A 21,627-nucleotide genomic window follows, 5' to 3' on the forward strand; every position below is an offset into this window, starting at 1 on the left:
GTCAGCATGGATTTCTGGCTGTGTTCAGGCCCCAGGGCTTGCTGCCAGCCTAGACCTGCAGGGACTGCCTGCTAACTGGCTCCTAGCACAGAGATGGCGGGCAGTCTCTGTAAGCCAGCAGGGTGATGGCCAGTGGGCTTCATCCTGCAGCTTTGAAAAGTGGGCTACACAACAGGACAAGCCACTCCGTGAGCAGAGGGCTGGAGTGTGGGATAGCAGCCCTGAGGAAAGGACAGGGCAGAGCTCACCGCTGGATGGGCTCTACGTAGGCTACAGAAGCTTGGTACCAACATGGCACCCTGAGGCGTTCCTGCTCAGTGAGCGGTGCCGGCGGCGCCCCCGCACATGCATTCCCAGATGCTCCTCTCCCAAAGCTGCCCCTGTGAGTTCTGAGGCGTGTTCTGGAACTCGAGCCCCTGACCGTGCAGGCCTGGTGGCTGGCACGGGATTGAGGAGGTCTCCTGAACAAAACCTGCTTCCCAGATCTATCCCTGAACCCTGGGGCTGTGCTTGGGTGGCACGGGTGTGGCATCCAGTTTGCCCGTGGCTCTGTCTAGGACGTTCTGTTCTTTGGTGAGTTACTTGAGTGACATCTATTGGTTGTTCTGGTGTTTGAACTCAGGGCCTTGTGCTTGCTAGGTAGGCGCCCTATCATTTGAATCATGCCCTCTCCACGCTCTGCCAATAGGATCGTGTTTATTCCCAGGCTGTCCCGGGCCTCTTCCCTCCTATTTGAGGCTGGGATGGGAAGCATGCACTACCATGCGTGGCCTGTCGGCTGAAATGGAGTCTTGATAACTTTTTGCCCAGGCTGGTCTCAAACCACAATCCACCTATCTCTTCCTTCTAAGTAGCTGTGATTACAGGTGTGGGCCCTGGCAGTGGATCTGTCACTGAGCCCTTTCTTTGGGTCTCAAATGTTTCGTTACATTGATAGATTTGGACAGATGGTGCACAAAGCCTCTCCGTTATGAAATGCCATGACTCTGACCCCGCTCTTCACGTGCTGCTCTGTGAAGGGGCCAGGGGCTCAAAGCCTTCCTGCTTAGAACCTGAGTTGAGGCCACTCTTTGGACCATCTGCCTCCTCTGAGCCACAGAGGAGCCAGAAAGGGCAAGGAATGAAATCCTGGCTGCTTCAGTTGGGGGGGTGAAGATGGAACACACAGAAAGAGGGAGCAGTCCTCCCGCAGCCTCCCCCAGGGGCCTCCAGCCTCTTCCGGGCAGCCTCATACAGCCTTCCTCCAGGGCCACTGTCTACCCACATGGCCCCTGGATGTGCCTTCCAAATCCACCTGCTTCCCTAGCCACAGAATTTGGAGTAGCTCTGTGGCGCAAGTGGTAGAGTGCCAGCCTTGAGAAAAAAAGAAAAAAGAAAAAAAAGGGAGAACTCAGGCTGCATAGGTCAGAATGTCTCTGGCCCTGGCTGTCCACCTGTTTGTCTCCTATCCTCCGGACATTTTCTTCCCACCTCTTTTGACAGGCCTGGTGTGTGTGTGTGTGTGTGTGTGTGTGTGTGTGTGTGTGTGTGTGTGTGTGTGTGTGTGTGTGTATGTGTGTGTTGGTGCTGTTGTGTTGCTGCTCTGCTCTGTTCTGTTTTCTAGCTGCCCCGCATTATAAACAGGTGAGAATAATTCAGGCTCTCTTCCGCATCTGCCACCGTGTGTGTGGATGTGTGGTGCTCGGGGCTGCCGGGATTACAGGCCATCCAACCAGACCCAGTCTGAGCTCCAGGTTGCCTTTGTGGTGGCCCTGAGGGTTCCCCAGCCCTCCTCCCCTCCCCTCCCACTCCATTCCTGAAACTTCCCGTATTAAAAGGTTCTTTTAGGAATGGCAGAGACTTCTCTCCTGATTCCCCTGCTGGCTGAGTGCTGGGCTCTGCACCACAAAGGTCAAGTTCAACTCACAGGTTTTTCTGGCCCTCCATCGAGCTCAGGGCTGGCTGCTTGCCTGGCCACCGGGCCCCTGCCCAGCCCCTCCACGGCCATCTCCATGGGAACTAAAACCAACTTTGACTTTGCCGACCAAGCATCTGGCCACCCCCTCTGCCCTCACCCTTCCACCCAAGAGCAACAGGCTGTAGGCGCATCCCAGCTCCCTCCAGCCACGGCACGGAGATGAGGCTGGGTTCCCCCGGCCCAGCTGCCTGCTCCTTCCTTCCAGCTATCCCTCTCCCAGGGCCCTGTGTCTCCCTTCTGCCCATGCGTCTCCTTGGCTCTCCTCCTGCAGGGAGGAGAGGGCCAGGCTGGTCTCCTGGGCACCGAGTATCTCTGATGCCCCTCTTGTCCTCACCCCTTCTTTGTCCAGCTTCCATACATCTCTGGGTTGGACAGTGTCTTCCCCACGCGTGTCCATGCAGAGCCTCAGACACAGCCTGATTTGGACACCGAGTCTGTGGATGCGCCGTGCACAGCACTTTCTGACAGGGACGATGGGACGACAGAGGCGGAAGCCCAGCTGTGCACAGGGAAGGCAGTGGGGTGACGACAGAGGCAATGGAGGGCAAGGAGGCCACAGGCCAAGCAATGTCCCCTCACCCAAACTGCAGCTCTGCCCTACGGACGCCTTGACCTCAGGCCTGCGTCCTCAGAAGTACAAGAGATGGGAACTCGCGTCCAGTACCACCGGAGCCACATGGAGGCGGCCAGAGTCTCAGGGCCGTGCCACCCCTGCACGAAGCTGCCCACCTCCCCACCCCGTCTGTCTGGGCACCGTCCTCTGACGTTCTCAGGTGGTGCACCCCTGTCTGAGTGGTGAGTGAGGGGCTCTGGCTGCCAGCTTGCTACCTGTGTGCCCTGACACAAGCCACTGACCTGTGCTGCCTCTGTGTCCCGAGATGTCACATCAGGACATACACCTCATCCGTATCCGTGGCTGTGATGACCACACAGTAATCACCCAGCAAATCCCAAGGTTATGGTCTCAGCACAGGACCTATGGCCTCTCCCTGCCTCCTTCACCCCAGCCAGGCCCTCATGAGCCCTGAGTAGAGCCAGCCTCCTCTCCCCTCGGCCTCCCCCAGACAGCCTCCTCTCCCCTCGGCCTCCCCCAGCCAGCCTCCTCTCCCCTCGGCCTCCCCCAGCCAGCCTCCTCTCCCCTCGGCCTCCCCCTGCCAGCCTCCTCTCCCCTCGGCCTCCCCCAGCCAGCCTCCTCTCCCCTCGGCCTCCCCCAGCCAGCCTCCTCTCCCCTCGGCCTCCCCCTGCCAGCCTCCTCTTCCCTCGGCCTCCCCAGCCAGCCTCCTCTCCCCTCGGCCTCCTCCAGCTCTGCAGGGTGGGCCTACTCCTGCCCATCTTGCAGGAGACCAGAAAGTCAAGGCTGAGGGCGGTGGGCCCCTCACAGGCCGCTCACCATCACACAGCGCCAGCACAGAGCCTTCCAGGATGTGGCTTACAACCTCCCATGGGCTCTCGGCTTCCTGTTGGCAGCGCCAGCTTCATTTCTGTCTGGAGGTCATGTGGGCAGCCAGAGGATACTGGGCAGGTTGGATACCACACTCCAGAAGGGGCCAGAGGAAGACTGAGCCTCTGTCCCCCACAAGCTGAGGGCTCCCCCAGGCCCTCTTGCCCTGAGCACGGGTTTGGGCCCTGTTTCTCCCGGCATCTGCATGCCTGGCCCAGCACAGGCCCTGCCTCCCTGGCTCTGCCTGAACTTTTCAAAGATTCCCAGTGGGGGTGGCAGTTCATCCCCTACCACCTCACACTGTAAATACAGATATAAGTATTACAACGGAGTTTAATATTTAATATAATCGGGTTAACACACATTCCAAACTCCATAAATAATCATTAGTCGAGAGTTCTAATTGTGCTGGTGGGATCAGACTTCATGACTAATTTAGAGCAGAAGACATTGCCACACTCGATTCTCAGGAGCACCATCCATCAACCCTGGCCAGTTTCTGCTCTCAGAGCACACAGGGCCTGGGAGCCCAAGCCCCGGGCTGCCCTGGGCCTCGGCCCACCCTCGTGGCCAAGCAGGAGCTGCCATGGCCGTGATGAGGTCTGTGGAGGGGCCCTAGAGGGCTGCCTGGAGCCAGGGGACTGGCAAAGGGAAACTGAGCTGCTGGCTAAGAGTGCAAGGGAGGCAAACAGGCAGGAGTGGACTCCAGGAAGCCCGTGCCAAATCAGAACTCCGTGCCCTCTTTTGGGTGGCCCCAAGCCTGCCTCTGTGGGCTGGTTCTCACAGGAGAGGAGGCTCTTTTGGCAGAGTTCTGGGGTGCTTCTACTAAGGGAATCCCCCCACAGCTCCGTGGGGAGCACTTTTTCTAAGCCCTACATCTGGGTTTACCGCCTGGTCAGAGATGTGACATGGTGAAAGGGGCAACTTGGGCAAGGGGCCTTGCCTGCTGAGGAACACACGCTGCCTTACCTGAGCCCGAGGCTGTGCCCCCAAAGTGAAGAAGCAGCCAGGGGTCCCTGCCCGTCAGGGTGAGGACAGTGCCAGGCCTGCAGCCCCACTCCCTGGGATCTGCCACACGCCCTGAATTCTGCAGTATTCCCCAGGGCCTGCCGTGTACAAGTCCTGCCACACGCCCTAAGGCCTGCCATGCACCCCGAGGCCTGCCGAGCCTCTGGATTGCAGAAGCATCATCACAGGAGAGAGGAGTCCCTGCTCCTGCTCAGACAAGCTCAGGCCTAGGCTCTGGGCAAAGCCTGGGTGGCCCAGCTGTGGGAATCCCACAGTCCGATGGAATGGGTCATAGGCCTGTGTGTGTTCCTGGCTCCCAGAAGATGGGATTGGAAGCCAGGATTTCCTGGGTCTCCCTCCTGGATACCAAAGGCAAGCCTCCCCTCCCCACGCTGGCTCCATGTCCTGCCTAGCCAGTGGGGAAGGGGTGAGTGTGCAGACCCCAGCCTGCTGGGCCTTCCCCGTGCCTAGGCCGGGCCTGGACTCTGCTGGGTTCTGCCAACCCCAGCCCTCAGAGTCACCGGGCTTGGTGCCCAGTCCACAGCAGCCCTTCTGACCCTGCCAGGTGCTGGCCGTGGCCCCCTGCCAGCAAGCAGCTCATGGTCCCCTTGGCTGGAATAGCCAGGACACATGGCATCCAATCTGGAGGGGCCTTGCGGCTCCTGGGCTCAGCCCCTGTGGGACAGGAAGTTCTGAGCGCGATCCATGGCCCCCGAGTACAGGACCATCACCAGGAGCCTCTGACCAGTCCTGGTTCAGTGTCTGGGTTTGTTTCGTGCTGGCACTGGGTCTTGAACTCAGGGGCACTCACTCGCCTGGGTTTTAGAAGGCTGCTACCTTGTCCTCGAGCCACACCTCCACTTGCAATTTTTTTTTTCTGGTTAATTGGGCATTAGGAGTCTCGGGAGCTTTTCTGCCGGGGATGTCTTAGAACCTCCCTCCTCAGCTCCCAGCCTCCGGAGTAGCTGGGATTATAGGGCTGGGCCATGGGTGTTGTATTTAAGTGCATCTGCTTAGTCTTACAGCTGGTCGGGCCCACACGGTGTCCACTGGGGGCTCAGAGCCAGAAGGAGGGTGTGGTCACCAGGGAAATAAACAAGCCATCAGGCTGCAAACGGAGGGACATGTCAACCCATTAATTCAGTCATCCTTGTGCTGGCCCGGGGACTTTGCTGAGACAAATGTCTCTGGGGAGAGAACTGGCAGGGAGGAGGCTTGGAGAGCGACATGGATTCTGAGGTCGTGGGGCTGGGTTGCAGTTTTATTTGTTCCTTGAGAGTGCTGACCACACACTCTGCAGCTCATTGCTGATGGGAGCAGCGCTGTGGGGCGGGGGGCTTGGAGGGCTGGGGCGGAGGGGTGGTGCTGGTCTGGAGCAGGCGGTGGCCACGCCCTCTTGAACACAAGCCCCCCCCAGGGAGGCTGACTGCCTGCAGAGGCCAGGGACGCCCTTGCCACCCAGTGCAGCAGGGGGGACGCCTGCATCCTCACGCCTCCCCTCTGAGACCCCCTGACACCTCCCCTTCTTAGGAGGGGTCTTTCCTGCTCTCAGAAGCTTCACTTCGTTCAGAATGAAAAATGATGAGAGTAAATTGGGCCCACAGCTCGTGCCAGACTGAAGGCTGGCGTGGAGTGCTTTGTGGTTATTTAGTCACAAGTAGGGTTGACAAAGGGAAGAAGAATGTGGCATGGTGGGGGGGGCTGCTGCATACATGACTCTGGGGGCACGGGGTGGGCTGCCCACTCACGGGGCACTGGAGGAGCCCAGGGGTCCCCTATCCCCAAGTCGACTGTGTCCCAGCACAGTACCAGGGGCCCAGTGCTGGGTCTGAGGTATGTGGGCTGCACCCTCAGCCCACGGTGGAACCCCAAGAGCTGGGCTGGCGTGGCCCTTCCAGGTAGGGGCTCTCAGAGGAACAAGGTCTAGGACATTGGCCAGAGCCGAAGCCACCAGCAGCCGCTGCTCACAGCAGGCGTGATTCTGTGTGGAGCTCAGGCCTGGAGAGTTGGCATGGTCAGGAGAGAGATGGTGGCAGGGGTGGGGGTAAGCTTGCCTCAGTGGGGGTGCCCACTGGCCTTCCTGCACGCTTTCCTGCCCGCAGCGCCCACACCTGGAAGTTCTGTCTGTTGAGACAATGTCTCTGTTTCCATGTGTCTGGGCCCGGAAGCTCACAGAGTTGAGGTGAGACCTGGGGTGCATGCTCCTGAGATCTGCAGGGCCGGAGGGATGCACCCAGCAGCCCAGCACTGTTTGGGGACCCGCTGTCCCCAGAGTGCACCCCAATATCAGGCCTGGACCCTGCTCATCCTACAGCAGGATGCAGCGCCACAGAGGCGCGGCAACCTGGCTCGTTCTTGCCTAGAGCATGGATCAAACCGTAGACCTGCATGGCTGCTTCAAAGCCAAGCGATTTTGCTTTGTTCGTGAAATCCCATCACTCATTTAAAGGAAGTGCGTTCTCTGAGCCTACAGACTTTTATCTGGGCCATTGAGGATTTTGGTTTTTTTTCCTTGAACTCAGGGCCTGGGTGCTATCCTTTTGCTTCTTTCTTTTTTCTTTCATTCTTTTTTTTTTTCCTTTTCTTTTTTTTTTTGCCAGTCCTGGGCTTGAGCTCAGGGCCTGAGCACTGTCCTTGGACTTTCTCAAGGCTAGAGCTCTACCACTTTAGCCTCAGCTCCACTTCTGGCTTTTTTCTATGTATGTGGTACCGAGGAATCGAACCCCGTCTTGGTGCATGCTAGGCAAGCACTCTATCACTAGGCCACACTCCCGATCCATTTTTGTTTCTTTCATATAAGGTGGGTGCTCTGTCACTCAAGCCAGAGCATCACTTGTGGTTTCTTCTGAGTAGTTAATTGGAGATAAGAGTTTCAAGGACTTTCCTGCCCAGGCTGGCTTTAAACCATGATTCTTAGATCTCATTCTCGTGTGTAGCTTGGATTACAGGCATAAACCAGCATGGCCCAGGCATCCCCTTGAAGAAAATTGTCGTCTCCGAGACAGGGCTTGCCCTGGAGAACTGATGAGGGTTCTGTGCTGTTCGGGCTCAGGAAATGTTTTGGCAGAGTAATGTCTGGATAACAGTAAACATGTAAACTAAATGTCTTCATTTATGAAACAAAAGCAATAATGAGAAAGTTATTAAAATAAGTGTGAAATGCCCAGCCTTGGGGATCCAGGACACTTGGTAGCAGACATCTTACAGTGGCCATGGGGAGAGAGTGCAGGCCACAGGGAGGTAGGGGCTCACCTCTGCCACTGTCGCTGTCCTGTGGACTTGTGGCTGGACAGATGGCAAGGTTAGGCTTTGTCCTCTCTTGGCCCTGGTAGTCTGAGGGAAGGAGGGAAGTTCTAGAAAGATCCCAAGCTTTGTGAACAGATGGGCATGGTTTGAGACACTGTGGAGGAATGCCAGCATCCTCTGACCCTCAGTCTTTCTCACCTGCAGGATGGGAATGCTGAAACTGGCCTGGGAGGTGGTGGGGAGCGGGGTGGGGGACAGCTGAGATCTCCCGCAGCAAGACTGGCACTGGACAAGGCAGCTGCACCCTCTGCCCGGCTGCCAACACTCGGCTCCAGCGTGGGCAACCATCAGTAGCGATGCCTGTGCTTTCAGTCCAGCCAAGTGGACAGGCCCCTGTTTTCACACCATGGTCAGCGGATGGACCCCACGCCCTGGGTGAAGATGGCGTGGTGTGGAGCAGAAGGTCCCTGCTGGAGTGTGGGATGTGCCCTGGGCTGCTGGGTCTTCCTTCTGGCTGTCCTCAGGGAGTGCTGGCTCTACAGACTCTGGCGCTCCGCCTGCCCTGCCCAGGGCGCCTCCACAAGCAAGCGCTCTTCCATAACCAGATGTCCAAGTGGGTCCTGGAATCACCGCTGGAAGAGCCACGGAGTGACCGAACTCGCCTGTCCCTTGGTCTGCAGTGACGGGGCTGCCTTTGTGCACTGGTTCTGCTCACCAGGGCAGGCCTGCCCTCTGTGGGCAGGGAGGACAGACAGAGGCGGCTGGCCTCCCGCAGGCTGCGTGCATGGCTGCCTTGTAGAGACCACATTGAGATGTCTGTGCTGGGTCACCAGGAACCGTCTAGAACTTTCTGCCTGTTAGGAGGGCCTGGCAGTCCCCTCAGCGTCAAGGACCTAAGACCCTCGCAGCCACGTTGCCCAGTCCCACAGATGTTGCCGTGAGTCCCTCTTCTACAGGAGAGAGGCTGCCTCCTGCTCCTGTGTCACCTCCCCAGCTCTCCTCCCCTGCAGCCGGTTCTAAAAGCCAGCAGAGCCCACGGGGGATCGAGCACCTGAGGCTACATTAGCTGTGCAGAACCCAGGGCTGCATCAGGGATGGCTTCCTGAGAGCCACCCTGAGAGTCTGCACAGACCTCCCCGCCCTCCCCGCCCCTCCCCTCAGCCTGACGCAGCGTGAGGTCAGCTGCGACCACCAGGGGGCACCCTCAGAACCCACGGGCCAGTAGGGTAACAGAATCTGCCAATGGTTTTTTAATGACTCGGGGCTTCTCTTGAGGCCTCCACACCCACCATGAGACAGGGACCCCACCTTCCTGCTCCCACAGACAGAGGACAGGTGACACATGCACCTGGACAGCATGACGACCACCTGCAGGACAGTCTATGAGCAGAGCCTCACCGCTCATGGAGTAAGTCCCCAGAGGTCCACGTACTCCCAGACCACCAAACCTACCCTAGGGCCCTTGCTGTCCTATCTGTGGGGTCCATCGAGGTGAGCCCTTCTGAGCCACTCCCCCACGCTCTGCTAGGCCATCTTCCCAACCCTACCCCACCAGCACTACTGAATCCATTTTTCCTATGGTTGTGGTCAGTACATGGACCTGGAGAGCAGGCTTTGCAGGCAAAACTCAGCCACTTGGAGAGATGGCAGACACTCACGGCTGCTCGTCCTAGGACAGTCCTTCCACGGCCAGAGCTGTCCCATGCATCCTTCTCTCCACACCCCAGCTTCTTGCCACCTCCTTTCCATGCTTCCAGGCCCCCCACAGCTGGCTGCAGCTCCTCTCTTCTCCCCCGGCCTCTCAGAGGACTCATGGCTCCATCCCTCCTGGTTCTCTGTGCGTCTCCAGCCACATTCCTGGTGGCTCTCTCCTCCAGATTTCCTGGGTCTCTGCCTTTAGTTCACTGGAGTCTGTAGCTATAGCCTCTAACTGCGCAATCCCGCTCAGCTCCGGATTAAACAGAATAGCTGTCCAGCTAGTGGGTCAGACCCAACACCGCCCCTGATCTGAGCTCACCAGAGAGGCCACCAGGAGCCTAGAGGGTTCCCGGCAGGCACTCACCCGTCCTGAGAGAGCAGGAGCGGCTCCCTCTGGGCACTGAGGTGTCCAGTGTGGATGGACAGGGAGTGAGGAGGGTGAGCCACAGGGCTGGGGCTGGGGGCAGCATGGATGGGGCAGCTGGGTGACCTCATTCGTGGGCATCTTCCTGTCATCCTCACACTGTCTGGAACCCTGCAATCCCCTACCTCCTGTGATCCTCAGAGCCCCGAGGCAGAGCGAGGCCCCCTGGCCTGACTGGTGGGCCTGGCACAGCCTTCCTGTCTGCGCTGCAGTTGCATGGCAGGTTGTGGGAGTTGGCAGCACAGCAGGGCCATCCCAGAGCCTCTGGGTCACCTGCATGCCGTGCCCCTGGGCTGGGGGGTGGAGGTGGGGGGCACACCAGCGTAGTGTCCCCACTGTGAGACCTGGCTGGGCACTGGCAGGTCACTCCTGCCATCCTGACTACTCAGGAGGCTGAGGTCTGAGGATCCCGGTGCCAGGCCAGCCCAGGCAGACATATCAGTGTAGAGCTCAGTGACGGCTTAAGGCCTCGAGGGGAGGCCCCATGCAGGCCCCAAAGCAAAATAACAGCTCCCTCTGGCCTCTTCCCCGAGGTCTACCAGGACGGCTTTTGTAGCCAGCCCTGGTCTTTGTCGTGAGGCCAGCTTGACCCTCAGTCTTCTGGGCCTGTGGTGAGCTCCGGTGTTGTCTACCAGCTCACTCTCAGCAGCCCTCAGCCCAGGGCCCTGCCCTGCCCCAGATCATCCCCCACGCAGCCCCTGCCACCCCACGCTGCCGCCCAGCTCTTGGCGGCCCGCTCGGAACTCCCCCCAGAGCGGTGTGCTTCATCTTTATGTGTCAGGAGTTATAGAAAGAGGGGATCGCTCACCTCCCTGTGTAAGAGCTGGAAGAACGGCCCTCTGGTGGCTTCCTCTAGTGATGCCATCGATTTCTAAAAATAACTAATCACCCTGAGCTGGGCGGGATGGGGGGCGTGGGGTGCCCACAGGTGAGTTCCCAGAGGACCTCGACTGCAGGGGGAGGGGGCTCCCAGGGGGGTCAGGAATTCCCCTTCGAGGTGCTGGGAGCTCAGGCCAGGTGTGGACAGTCCAGCTCATAAGGGGTGGTGGTACCCCAGCAGGGGGTATGCCACCCGGGAGGGCAAACTCGTGAGGTGAGGGCCACCACGAAGCCGCTTGAGGGCACCGTGGAGGGGATGCAGGGGAAGAAAGCATGGCCCACCGAGGCCAGATAGACCCGTGCCCAGGAGCAGCGCTGTGGACAGGGCCGGTACCTGCATGCGGGCATCTTCCCGTGAGGCTGCCCACCGCTCTCAGCCTCGGGGGCCTGGGCTCCTGCCCTGGGGAACGGGAGCCGGGACTCTCCATGGGTGGGGCTGGGGGCTCCCCGTGGGAGGCAGGGAGGAGCCATGATTGTGGGTACTGCCCCAACACCCTCTCCGTGCAGGGGAGGGCCCCCCAGCAGAGAGTGGGCAGATCTGAGGTTGGCACAAAGGACCCTCGCTAGGGACCCCCTGGGGTCAGGCCTCCAAGGAATACACAGTCCTCAGGATTAAGATTTGTGGAAGGAAGCCAGAGGAGCTGTGGCTCTTGACGAGGCAGACAAGCAAGTATAGGTGCCTGCAGCTCGCCGGCTACACTGGTGTCTCCATGTATGTACAAATCAATCCTGCCATGCCTTGACCCTGGCTGCGGTGCCCTCTACCCTCCCCGCCCCGTGCTGTCCTCTCCCACATGTAGCCCATGCCCGAGTGAGGGGCTGAGGAGCTTGCCGGGCAGGGCAGGTGAGGGGTGGAGGCAGGAGGATTGAGGAATTGGAGGAGAGGCCAGCCAGGGAGAGCTGCACTTAGCCAGCCAAAGTGAGGCCAGGAATAGGAGAATGAATTAAGTTTTATAATCAATCACACAAATAGTGGCTCCGAGGGCCAGGCTTCTCAACCCTGGGTTGCCCAGATTTCCTTTGTGAGGTGATTTTTTGGGGGGGGGCTATGTACCCCAGGCAAAAGCTCCCTATCCCTCCCCTCCGCCCCACCTCCGTCTCTCCCTCTAGCGCCACATTTTAGATTTGGGGTACCTTTACCAGCTGGGCTGGCGGGAGGAGGTGGGGGAGGAGCAGTGGGCTGTGTGAGTTCCCTGCCGAAAGGACTGGTAATTAAGTAGAGTGGTGTGTGCCGTTCTGGGCTCCAAGTTGGGGATTTATTGTCGCACCTTGCCAAAGCTCTTGGCTGGAAGAATGGAGCAGCGCCTCCCCTCCCCCAAGCCGAATGGCCCACTCTGATCCATCAGGAGCAGAGTCTGCACCCCAGAAAGATGCCCCCAGGGACCCTCTTCAGGTGGTATAAGGGGGAGAAGCAGGGTGGGGGAAGTCTCACCCTTGTCCCCGCCAGAAAGCATCATTACCTACACACTCTCTGGACTGTCCTTGCTAACACCAAGCCCCTAGCAGGGGCCTGGCACACAGCAGGTGCCCAGGAAACATGGGTTGAGGATGGAAATTAAAGGGCACAACACAGCATTTACACCGGCACCCAGAGCTGTGCCCGGCCTGACGGGAAGTGCTGGCAGCAGCGGAGGACAGGTCAGGGCTGGCCAGTCCCGTCCCCGCTCCCCTCTCTCCCCATGACAGGGATAATGAGGCCACGGGAAGAGGGTGCTTAGAAAAGATCCTTCCTCTGCTCAGCTCTGCCACCAGAGACCTCCAACTGCCATGTTCTGATCCCCTACGCAGGGCTACAAGGCGGGGGGGGGGGATACAGGTTCCCTATTTCCTTCACGGTAGGAAAGTTAGCGACACACAGACTTCGTTTCCGAACCTGCCCTTTTCTTTTGGGAGTTGGTGTCAAAGTCAGTTCCACCCTTCAAGCTTTGCTTTGGCTTTACTGGGTTTTGTATCCGTCCGTGCCTCCATTTCCCCCAATTACCCTCTGCTCTCATACGGGAAGCCCCTGGAGAGCAGAACCGGCAGAGTGGGAAGCAAGGCCCCCCTCCCAGTCCCTCCCAGCCCCCAAGCCAGCGGTGTGTCTTTGTACTGCTCTCTACCCTCCCCCAGATGAAAGCTGGTGCTCAGGAGAGCAAGAGCCCATTTTCTACTCCTTTCCAACCAGCCGCCACTTCCCCAGAGCCTTGCTCCCCTCTTGGGATCCCTCGGCAGAGCCTTGGGCTAGAGGTCCCAGGGCCTAACTTCTGTCCAGTCCCAGCCCGGGAAGCCGTATCCTGTTCCACAGGCACTTGGGTTCTTGGAGACACAGGAGCAGGCTGAGTGTGGGGGCTCCAGCCTGCAGCCCTAGCTCCTGGGAAGCAGAGCTCAGCGGGGTCGGGGTTCAAGACGCCACGTTAAGCAGTGTCCTAGGGTCCTAATTACAGAAGAAGCACAGCGGCTGGGGATGTGGACACAAGAACTGTCACCCCTGCATGTGACCAGGGCAGCCCAGTCATGAAGCCAGGTCCTATCTCAAAAATAACTAGTGCAAAAGACAGGCTGGAGGTATGGCTCAGGTGGTAGAGCGCCCTCTAGGCACTGCGAGCCCTGAGCTCCCTTCGGGCACCTCCAGTGTGTGAAGGGCCCAGTGTGGGGAGAACAAGAGCTCAGGGCAGACAGAGGCCTGCAGGGTCCTGCCCGTCTGGGGGGGGGCGGCGCCTCAAGCCAGGCGGCGCTGCCTGACCCCCTGCAAGCAGCTCCCGCTCACCGTGGTCCACGCCACGCTGCTGCCACACGAGTGCTCATTGCTTATTTCAACACGTGCCCTGCCAACTCCTCATTAGAACAACCTCCTGAAGTTTTGCCCCACAGGAAGAGCCTCTCTTTGGGTGACAGTGAGATCCCATCACAGACAAAATCAGCTGCCATCCCCGCTGCCCCGCCACTCTTCCACACGGCCCAGGGTGCAGGTTCTCAGGGGAGGCGGCGGCCACCATGGAACGTGCTCCGTTTGGAGATCTTCTCAGCGGCCGTGGGCTCTACCTGGCACACTGCCTGCGGGCTGTGCAGTGTGCAGATGAGTTCTGCTGTCCGCCCCTCCTCACTAACTCCTCCACGCTGGAAATGCGTGCACCACAGCTGGTTTTCCAGACCCGGCAACTGGAGCAAGATGGGGATGAGGCAGGGCTGCCCGTTTGATTTCTTTGCTCGAGGCTTGCATGGTGGGGAGGGCAGGAGGGAAGTGGATTGCACAATCTGGCGTGGCGGCGGGGGGGGGGGGAATGCCTGCTGTCCTGGCCACTCTGCACACGTGGCAGCCAGTGATGTGCAGCTCATGGGAAGGGGGACATCCCGTGGGCGGGGGGGGGCAGGCCACTCAACCTCCAAGCCGCAGGGTCCAGGAGTGAGAAGCTGGGTGTGTCCACAGGGTCATCCGCACAGAACCCACACTAGCCCTGGCTCCCCACAGCACAGCAGCGCACGCCGTCCGTCCACGGAGAAACAGCTCAGCACAGGGGCAAGGGAAAGTGTCCGGAGCACAGAGCGGCCGTGTCTGAGGATGGCCAGAGCAGCGAATAGCCTCTGTGTGTGTGTGTGTGTGTGTGTGTGTGTGTGTGTGATGGGGGCACAGCGAAGGGATGTGGTGTGTAAATAACACCCCAGGAATGAGATTTCAAGAACAGACCAGCTGCAGGACTTCCCGATAACCATGTGGGTGCCCCTGCTGTCCGGCTGCAGCTCGAGGGGTCTGGGGCGGTTAAGAAGGGGTTGGAGGAGGGCAGAGGCAGAATTGAGGCGAATTAGAGAGACTTTTGTTGCACTTAATGTCATTTCCCGGACTGCTGACACAGCAGATTCCACAGCTATACAATTTATGGGCTCCCCAGTGCGCAGGCTTGAAAAGACAAATACAAAAGAACTTTTTACAAAATGACCTGCCATCAGCAACATTTTAAATAAAAACTGAACCCCTCTCCCCTTTCCCTGGCCATAAACACATACAATACCTACATTCATATACAGCACACACACATACACAGGTTTAGTGGTTTTTGATGGGTTTAGGAGAGTCATCTTGGTATGTAACAATCACCTGTGCCAGATTTCACTACCTCACGGGCAGACTTCATGGCATTCATACATATTTAAAAAAAATTCACATAAGAAGTGCAGGAAGCCAGGCGCAGTAGCTCACGCCTGTAATTCCAGCTACTCTGAGGACTGAGATCTGAGGATTGTGGTTCAAAGCTAGTTGGGGCAGAAAACTGTGAGATTCTGATCTTCAATTACCAACTGAAAAGCTGGAAGGGGAGATGTGGCCCAAGTGGTAGAGCACTAGCCTTGAGCAAAATAGCCCAGGCCCTGAGTTCAAGGCCCAGGACAAGCACGAACCGGAGGGGGAGCCCTGGCAGCCAGAGAAGACCCTGTCTGTCTCCTTTCCAAAGGACAGAGCTGGGATTCTGGCATCCACATGGGTCCCGCGTGACTGCCGCTCCCACCAACTATGAGCTGTCTCCTCTTCTCCCTCTTCCCCTCCTCCTCTTCATCTCCATCTTTCCCCCTTCTTTCTCTTCCTTTTTCCTCCTTCCTCCCCTCTTCCCCTCCTCCTCCTGGGGAGTGGTTTTCTGCTCTTGATCTGGTCTTGCTGTATGATTGCTCATTTCCTCCACTGTTTGCCTGGCCTTAGATCAGCCATCAGCCAGAGCTGGAGTCTCACACAGTTCCAGAAGGGGTGCCCACTACAGGGAGCCCCCCTCTCCCTGGCCATGTGAGTTCCTGGGGCCATCCCTAGCACCCCTGAGACCCAGCAATCTCAGGGCTGGGACCAGGCTGAGCTCTGGATTCTTTCTGGGTGGAACAAAAACTTGTAAATCTGGTAGAGCTGTCCCCTGGCCCAGTGCTAGCCACAGCGCAGGGCAGCCACAGAGCAGGGCAGCCACAGCGCAGGGCAGCCACAGAGCAGGGCAGCCACAGCGCAGGGCAGCCACAGAGCAGGGCAGCCACAGAGCAGGGCAGCCACAGCCAGGGCTGAATGTGTCTGTCCCAAGTTATGTTTTCACACGTTTATCACAGCTGGCCATGCTGACCCATCCCTAGAACCTTGCAGTGGCCTGCAAGAAGCCGAGACATGCCCAGTGTAGTAACTCACACCTGTTACCCTAGCTACTCAGGAGGCTGAGACGGGAAGGACAGAGGTTCAAGGCCAAACTCGGCAAAAGTACATGAGAACTCATCTCAGCCAACAGAAAGCTGGGTATGGTGGCGTGTGCCTTTTATCTCAGCTACGTGGGAACCAGAATTGGATGATCGCAGCCCAGGCTGGCTATGAGAGACAGGAGATCCTACTGGAAAATGGCAAATGCACAAAGGGCTGGAAGGTGCCTGCCCAGCACGCACAAGGCCCCGAGTTCGAGCCCCAGTCCTACCAATGAAGAAGAGGAAGAAGCAGTTAAGGCCCAGTGGAAGTGGCCGGGGCCAACAGACCTGGGTGCTTCCTGGCGGCCCCAGCTGCTCCACAGTGGTTGTGGAGAGGAAGGCCTGCGGTCCCATCCTCACCCGCATGGTCAGGCCAGGTCCACACACGAAGCAAGCTGGCTATGACCAAAAAGCACATCCAGGGGTGTCCGCATTGATGCCAGCTTCTCCTCTCGCCGCCCGATGCCATGGCGTGCTGGAGCAAGCAAGCAATGAGAAGTACACACGACACAAGCCAGGCTCACCAAGAAGTCCAAGGACGCCAAAACCATCTCCTACAGGCAGAGCAAGGGTCCTGGGGTGCCACCAGACGTGAAAGGGCCCGCCACCCTACTTCAGAGGTGCCTCACCGGGTGCCAGCTCTGAACCCAGACGTATGTGAATCAGCGCGGCTTCTGGCTTCCCCACGGAGGGGAGCCAGGTCAAGAGCACCGTGTAGAGGGCTCAGGGAGTTGGAGGGGCAGGAGGAGGGCCTGCCTGGCTTCAACATCAGCAGACCCAGGCTCTTCAGACAAGGAACACAGCACGGGCAGAGGTACTGAGGGTTGACGGCCCGTGTTTCGCTGAGCGCCATGTGGAGGTGCCGTGGTCACCACCCCACCACGTCAGTGCTTTCCCAAATACGATGTGTCACCACATGCTGTCCAGGTCTGTCAAGTCATCCCAGACCACACCCGGCCCACAGGACACCAGCTCAGAGCCCCCTGTCCTGCCATCATGCCCCCCCCCGCTTGTGGCATGGGGGTGGGGAGAGCCGCGTGGCTTTCTCCACCAGACGGGCATGCAGGAAACCCGAGACCACAGTGACAGCCGGGACAGACGTGAACACGCTGTCCTGGCAGAGCGATCGATGGGCGGCGCTGTCTGACCCGCACACCCTGCAGACTGCGGGCACAGAGGCCGGAGAGCAGAAGGCTGGGACCAGACATGTTTGTTTAGATTCAGCACCGCTGCAAAGCCAGGCGGCCGAGGAGCGGCCTCCCAGCACAGGGCCACCGGAGGCCACATGAGGTGTAGAGGTGGCCGGCTAAACGGGGATGCCACCGAAAGCAAGGGAGGCGGGGCAGCCCCCAGCTCAGAAACACCCTGTGACGACGATGGTGGCTCCTGGAAGCTCACATGCTGAAGTCCTCACCCGGGGCCTCGGAATGTGACTGCATTTGGGGAGGGGGCAGTTAAGTTCAAACAAGATCATCACAGTCCGTCCTGACTCTGTCTGACCTGTGCTCTAAGAAGAGGAGCTGAAGGCACCGATGGACCAACAGACGGAGGGACAACACACCTCACTCCCCCAGCATGTTTAGCTAGGTACTTGAGCCGCACATGGCCTGTTACTTGTTAGGTCTCCAAAAAATCGCCCCTGCCTGCACCTTGCTATGGGGCTTTGAGCCCCAGAACTGTGAGCCCCGAGGCCGGCTGGGCCCTCCCAGGAGCTCCACACACAGAGGCTTTGCTCAGCCTCTGCCCCGCTCCTCTGGCTGGTCCTGCGGGGACAGGGGCTCCCGCTGGCCTGCAGCTGAACTGGCCGGGGAAGATGGCACACCTGACACCACCTGTGGTGCCAGAGGCGCAAGACCTGTGGACACTGATTGTAGGGCTGGGACCTGGGGTCTCTTGAGCCCCTCAGCGCATTCTCTCCCAAGGCCTCCTGCTTGTCTCATTCAACACGAAGTCACACGGGCTGGGGCCACCGCGTTCCAACCTCATCAACATGTATTTCCCTTTATCTTTTAGTAAGAAATGATTGTTGATTCCCTAGGACTGGTTGCAAGGAACAGACTGAGAATACACAGACACGGCTAATAAGGAATTAAACTGTCAGCTGACAGAGGGGATTCCTCCCACACACTGGTGTGCACGCATGTGTGTGCAGGCTTGTACTTGTGTGCGCATGTACACCACCTGTGTGCACATGTGCGCCTGCATGTATGATCGTATCTACACACATGCTTGTATGTGTGCCCGTGGCTGTGTGGGCACAAATGTGCATGTGTGTGCATACGTGTGCCATACGTGCATGAGGGAGACCTGGGAGAGACCTCCATGACAGAAGAGGGGCCGTGAGGGCAGTCAGGATGGGAGCTAGGATGCCTTGCCCTGCAGGGAGCTCTGGTGCCCAGGCAGCCTTGATCCAGAGAGCCCCTCGGCTCCATGTTTGCAGACTGCTCTCTAATGGACTACCCGATTCCTGTGTATTCATCTTCCGGCTTCTTGAAGGGCAACCTGGGGTTGGGAAACAGGAGGGAAGGCCGATGCAGGCCTCCGACTTGAAGGCAGGCCTGGGGTGTGGGGGGGGTAGGTAAGTAATGGCCTGCCATGCAGTGAAGTAACTGATTCAACCCAAAGCAGGCAATGCCCTGCACACGCTTCTGAACACCACGAGGCAGCCACCGCCACCAAAGTGGGATGAAAAACACCACAGACAGCACACCCTGCCCTTGCAATGCGCTCTGTATGTCCCAGTGTAGAGAAAGCGCCGGAGAGAACAGGCATCCTCGCTCCCGGGTGAGCGGCAGCCAGTGTCCGCGCCCTTCCCTTTTCTTGTCTCCGTCCGGGAGGAACATGTCTCGCTTGGGTAGCAGTATAAAGACAAAGAGTTCACTTTAATTCTAAAGGATAATTACGACTCCTCCCCAAGGCCTTCGGACCCTGTGGTGGAGCAGGGCCCCTACCTGCCCTGTCAGTGCAGGGTGAAGCTCGCCCTGTGACCCAGCTCTTCCCTCACCAATCCCAGCTGCCTGCTGTCCATGACCCCATGATTGGGGATGGGTACCATTCCAGCCTGGCTCCTGTTCTGATGCAGTGGTTCACGACAGTAGAGGGCAGGGGGAGAAGCAGGGACTCTGACAGCACCGGAAGTATTGCTCTGGCCCCAGAGTTTGGGGTAGACAAGATAGGAGCTGGTGAAATGCTCTTGCCAGTGTGTGTGTGTGTGTGTGTGTGTGTGTGTGTGTGTGTGTGTGTGTGTGTGTGTGTGTTGGGGAGGCCTAGGTGGGTGGCCCAGCCCTCAGGAATTATGGGTGGATTGACAGTGTGCACTGGGGGGTGTCTGATATTCTCCTTGACTTTTTCTTTTTCCTTTCCCTCCTACCTCAAAGTAGATAAGAAATCCTAAAATCATCCACAGAAGAAGGAGAAGACCTGACCGGCAGGGAGATGGCTGGATGGGGGGGCCACACTCTCCACTTCAGAAGAGGTGCTCTGGCCTCTGCTGCCTGAGAGACACAGCTCAGCTCCTGGCCACTGGCCAGCTCTGGGTAGGACACAATCAAATGGGCTTGGTGGCTTTCCATCTTGTCCCTGAAGCAGCCTGTCAGCTCTTTCCATCTTGCCTGAGCCTGCTGCTTCCTCCCGTTCCGCCTGTGTGGGCCAGGGAAGGCCCAGGGCAGACTGCGTGGCTTGAGCTAAACAAACTCCTGAAAGGGCAGCAAGCCTCCGATGGGCTATTTTTCAGACTTCAATTCCACTGAGTGTGAAACTTCAAACGGCTTTTCCAGTTGCTCAGCTCTAATTCTTGCTGCCCTGGGCAAACAGCTGCCCTACAATAGCAAAATGACCCGAGCGTACACCCCCACTAACTGCCAATGCCAACCTGTGCACGTCCAGTATCTATTCCTGGGCAGGCGGGAAGCCAGGGTCAGCACATGCTGCCGTCCCAGGCCAGGACCCTGCTTTGTTAGGGGTTCCACCCATGGGCTGAATCACTTCCAGCAGCTGGGCCCCCGAGGCACCTGACGGGCCCTGTGCTCTTAGAAAACTCCCGGACGCGGGCCTGTGGGCAGCCGGCTGCTGACCGGTCAGGAGGGGGGCGGCCGTCCATGCACACAGCCCAGTGGAATGGGCAAGGCACAGGTACAAGCAGGAAAGGCCATGCACTTGATACCCCAAGACACAGCCCACCCTGACGGCGGCTCTCTCCCCACTGATTACCCCGCCACGTGCACTCCTCTCGTGAGATCCAGGCCTCAGGACACCTGGTGGGTATGGAGGCGCTCGGGCCACCCTGAGATGCCGTCCACATAACCTTCCAGGCGACGGGAGGAGGCAGGAAGCCAGACAACGTGCCATCCCTGTCGGCCACCCCTAGACGACGGTCACGCCTGAGGCATCTCCACCAGCCGCAGCCCCATCTGCCACGTCCAGCCCACTTCCACCACGTCCCCGCCCTGCTTCTGGCTTCCACCACACCCGGACCGCTTCTACCCCACTTCTGGCACATTTCTGCCACCATCCCATCCCACTTATTCCACACCCCAGCACGCTTCCAACACACCCGGGCAGCCACTGCCCAACCCCTGCTCAGCCTCAGTGCCCCGGACCCCAGGACCCTCTGTCCGGAGGAGGGGCTCCCCGTGGAGGGAACCCTTGCCCCGTCTGGCGCCCCACCAGCCATGACTCTTGGACAGCCTCGGAGGGAGTTGGGCCCAGGGCCATCTGTGGACGCGTCTCTCATATTTATTAACCTACTTTCTCTCTTGGCATTGGAAGCAACCAGGAAACCTCGGCCAGGGCTATTAATAGGCGAGGCCTCCCTGGAGAGAAGGCCGAGCTCCTACCTGCAGCGCAGGTGCCAAGTGCAATGAAGGCTCCCAGCTACCTCGGGACGGGAAGGAGGGGGGTGAGGAGGGAGGCCTTGCCTCCGCAGTGGAGCCTGTCCCCTTCCGGACACGCAGTCCTGCCACCTGGGCAAAGCCTTCCTCCCCACCCAGAGTGGCACTGGTCACGTGGAGTGTCTGTGCCCCCCCACAGGGTCAGGCCTGGTTGGAGCCACAGAGGAGGTGGGGAGGGACTGGCACAGTGACATGGAATATAAATGACTCCTGTAAACAGAGAGTTTAATAAAGAGGCAGTGAGGGAATTTATGGGCAACCCAAGGATAATTAAAATTATTTATCTACTTACCTCCCTTGCTGGCTGATCGGTATATTAATTATCTATTATACACTCACTGATTTGCATTTTAGTGAGGGACTGGGTAAGGGCAGGTTGAAAACACTGAGAGGTGCGGACAAAAAGGGGGAGCAGATGCTAATCTCCTTGCTGAAGAGCACAGTTCCCTTGGCTGAGCCCCGTTCACACACCGCCCCACAATGGAGGCTGCCCCAGGCCCCTGAGAACCCAGACAGAGCAGAGAGCGCGAGGCGAACGAACCAACGAACGAACGAACGAACGAACGGAGACGCACCTGATGGCAGAAGGGGCAGCTCGGGGACAGGTGCCCGCCAAAGGGGGCTGCAGAGCAGCTGCAGGGACGGCCGGCAGACTTCCCTCGGGCAGTTCTGACTTCACGCTGCCTTTTAAAAAGAAAACAGAACGAAATCATGTTCAGTCTCTGAATATCTGGAATGCATCAGACACACACTGTCCCCCGCGCTTGATTAAAAATATCACAGGCCAGAGAGCCATGGGGACCGCGTCTCCCGAGCGCTCGGAGGGAGAAAGCGTTAGCAGGCAGGAAGCGGCAGCTAGAGGCCGGCTCTGGTCCCCAGCCACCCACCCAGGCCAACCCCAAACCCTCCG

General features: G+C 58.6%; 1 protein-coding gene across 1 annotated transcript in view; it reads right to left on the minus strand.

Moving 5' to 3' along the window:
• Rbfox3 (RNA binding fox-1 homolog 3) overlaps nucleotides 1–21,396 on the minus strand; it is a 139,200-nt gene extending 117,804 nt beyond the window's left edge. Inside the window, exon 1 of the mRNA XM_090351319.1 lies at nucleotides 21,293–21,396. The gene's annotated coding sequence lies outside the window, so the exon portion shown is untranslated. The remainder of the gene's footprint in view (nucleotides 1–21,292) is intronic.
• Between the last annotated feature and the right edge of the window lie 231 nt (nucleotides 21,397–21,627).

Source organism: Megascapheus bottae, chromosome 17 (genome assembly GCF_031878675.1).
Source record: "Megascapheus bottae isolate mThoBot1 chromosome 17, mThoBot2.hap1, whole genome shotgun sequence".
Taxonomy (NCBI): Eukaryota; Metazoa; Chordata; class Mammalia; order Rodentia; family Geomyidae; genus Megascapheus; species Megascapheus bottae.